This window comes from Gymnoscopelus braueri, assembly GCF_963280865.1.
Source record: "Gymnoscopelus braueri genome assembly, chromosome: 3".
Classification (NCBI taxonomy): Eukaryota; Metazoa; Chordata; class Actinopteri; order Myctophiformes; family Myctophidae; genus Gymnoscopelus; species Gymnoscopelus braueri.
Genome location: NC_137612.1, coordinates 28,116,804 through 28,120,542, shown reverse-complemented (window position 1 = coordinate 28,120,542; position 3,739 = coordinate 28,116,804).

The window sequence follows — 3,739 nt, the reverse complement described above, 5'->3', positions numbered from 1 at the left end:
TTCCAGATTATTCGATTAATCAAAAAAGTAAAGGATAGAATCATCGCTAAGACAAAAATGGATAGTTGCAGCCCTACTTTCATCTCTCCCACAACTGTGGTTCCCACACAGCCACAGTGAGAGGGGACGCATGTGGAAGTGTTTAGAGCTGCCAACTCAACAACCCTGCCCACTGTCAACCCTCCACCACACACACACACACGCTCACACGTGCACGCACGCACGCACGCGCCCCCACACACACACACACACACACACACACACACACACACACACACACACACACACACACACACACGCACGCACGCACACACACACACACACACACACACACACACACACACACACACACACACACACACACACACACACACACACACACACACATGCCACCCTGAGAGGGTCATGAACCCTGTTATAGGTTAAAGGTGGAATGAGTGGGGAAGACGCCGGTCTATTCGCCCCCCTCCAGCCTCCAGGAAGCCACTAGCCTGGCTCCAGACCACAGAAGTGAACTAGTAGTAAAATTGTGTGTGCAATGTTGTGTGTGCAATGTTGTGTGTGTGTGTGTGTGTGTGTGTGTGTGTGTGTGAGGTTGACACTTTGCCTCTCCATTCATTTAAGTTGTTAGATTTTTTTTTTCTTTATCCCACGATTTTGTAACCCTTATTTTTCACCCGGTGCCAATTTTCTAAGTGATCCTGGGCACTACACTCCCCTCACCAGCCTAGTGAGGCCAGGGCCAAGCTCATGCCTCCTTCAATACATGAGAGCCAACTGACCTTCTTGTCACCTGACAGGGGGGAGTTTCCCTGGTTGGACGTAGCGCGTGGAAGGAACACGTTATTCCAACCAGTTCCCTTCCCCTCCATCAGGCGCCCCGGCTGTCATGGGGGAGGCGTTATAGTGACCAGGATTTTTGTGAGTTTATGTTTTTGTGAGGGTATTAACTACCCTGAGAGACACGGGGAGAACATGCAAACTCCACACAGAGTGGGCCCCTTCGCCAACCCCACCTAGGGTATGGGCACTGATGACGCGGAGGAGAAGACACGCCCCCAGCGCCCACAGCGCATAGCTGTGAGGTGACAGCGCTTTGATTGATTGATTGATTGCGCTACCGACTAGTTGTTTGATTTTTTAGTTGTATTTTCTTCAGTTGTATTTTTTTTGCAAGTTTTGTTGTCCAGGCCTGGATCGAATTATGAACTTTGTTTTCTGCAAGCCTACCTCCTGGTCCACTTTTGAAATTTCTGTGGTTTTTACTGACTTTGTGCCGATCTACACTCCCACTTTGATACCTTTTATTATTAAATGTTCATTTATACTGTATTCATATTATTTGAATGAATTAGCAGTCAATAATAAAATGTTTTGGTGGTATTGGTGATTTTCACCGTCTGGGAAATGCAGATCCCATCAGTCTTAGAAAAACGAAATACTTAGCCTTTCGTGTGCAGAGGCGACTATTGAGACTATTGTTGATCCTGTGCAGAATCCTACAGGGCCCTTTTGACTATCTCCAATGAGCCTATGGAAGGCCCTTATTGCTCTCGGCCCCAGGTTGTTGCCTACTTTGCCTGTTCATAAAATGCACCACTGTATGTGTGTGGTATGGTTCATCTTCTGAAATTCAGGGTCAGGTTCTGGAACAGTGGGTCTCAGTTGGCCCAATTTTCTAGAGGGCTCCCCAGACCTTTGGGCCCCTGGGCCGCCCGCCAGGCCAGTTCAGGTATCCAGGTCTGCACTTTTCAAGAGAGGAGAGGAGGATATGAGGCTAGAACAGGGGTCTTCAACGTTTTTCAGGCCAAGGACCCCCTAGCTGAGAGATAGATGAAGCAGGGACCCCCTCTTATTTGTGTTTCAGATTAAACTTTTTTTTGTTTACTTGGTCTGCTCTTTTCCCCCCTCTACACCAAACCTCTTTGCCAAAAATAGCCGATCTACAAGCTCATTGCGAGGCGTTGTGAGCTTGGAGATCTGCTATTTTTGGCTAAAGTTCTCCTCAGAATAGGGATGCTAAGGTTCAAGTGGTTAAAAAAATCACACCCAGTGTGAAGAGAGTGGTGCCTTTCATGAGTTCATTTCATTAGTTACTTTTTACAGACTTTGATGACTTCAATGTATTTTTACTCATTTTAAGTACTTTAAAATGTTTTTACAGATTTGTACATGTTTTACTCATTTTAACATATTTTAAGTATTTTTACTCATTTTAAGTATTTTTACTCATTTTAAGTATTTTTACTCATTTTAAGTATTTTTACTCAAAAGTGTGTGTGTGTGTGTGTGTGTGTGTGTGTGTGTGTGTGTGTGTGTGTGTGTGTGTGTGTGTGTGTGTGTGTACAATTAGTGTAACTGGTTGCATCTTTGTGTTGCAATCAGCCGCAGCTGTTGAGGCTGTGCTCAAACATACAGAGAGGCCAAAGTCAAGTGTAGGAGTGGTTGGCACCACTCAAAAATAAATCATATCACACAAAGATTTGGCGGTCCCCCTGTAGTAACTTTGAGGGCCCCCTAGGGGTCCCGGACCCCCTGTTGAAGACCCCTGGGCTATAGAATCTATTCTAGATGATACAACAACAAAGGATTAACCGAGAGGTAAAGACAGGAGAAGAGAGGAAATGTTCTCACCATGTGGCCTTCAACATATTCATGGTGTTCCACCTCTCCTTTCCCTCTCTCTCTGCTGGCTTTCTATTTGACAGCCAATCTCCCTCAGTCTGTCTGTCTCTCCCTCCTTGACATGGCAAAAAAAAGCAGAGCCATCCCTGCAAACAGACTCACTGCCAATGTTAGGAAATAAAAATGTCTGCGAGTATCTGATATCAATCGACTGTCTTTCCAGATTTATTTTCATTTTTATTTATTTTATGATTACAGGTCCATTTGGTTCAAAGGCCTCTCTTTAGCTTTTACGCTCTAAAGTCTGTCGTTCTTTTTCAATCATACTCTCATTCTCATACTCCCTTTGTTGTCTCTCATTTACGTCTTCTCTCTCCCTCGTCTCTCACTCTGTCTCTGGCATCTCTCTCTCTCTTGGTCTGGTAACAATAGATCTACCTTTCTCCCTCTGTGACAGTATATAGGAGGGAACCTGATCTGCATTCCTCCAACACAAAAGGAGAGAGGGGGAGAATGAGAGGAGAGCTAAAAGATTATATGAAAAAAGGGAGACGGAGGGGGAGGAGGAGAGTGACTGGAGTGAAAAGGGGAGAATAGAGGGGTATCGGGAGTGAGAGATTTGAAGAGAAGGAGGCAGGAGGGGAAGGAGACAACAGATGAGATGAGAGAGCTGGTAAAGAGAGGAAAGCTGTGGAGAAAAGAGGAAGAGTGTAGAGAGACGGTGTGTGCAATTTGTTAAGCTCAACACTTTGAAAGAGCTACTGACATACTGTAGATGTACCATACAGTATAACCTATATCACAACATAGTACACACTGAAATACTCAGTCACCCACTGCTAAGGTTAAGGTTTACACTGTGTAAAGGACGGAAGGCAGAGTGGAGGGAATGAAGAAGAGAGAGGAGGGGAGGTATAGAAAAGAACGAAAGATTGGAGGAGAAAAACAGGTGAGCTTGCTGGTCTCAACATGACCTGAGGGTTCATATTACAGGAAGCAGTCTGAGAGGGATAATATGTATATGTTGTGAGGGGACAAATGTCCCACATGTATAGTAGGATTTGAGAAAAAGACAATTGTCCTGGTCCTCACAAAGATCGTTTAAAAAAAGATT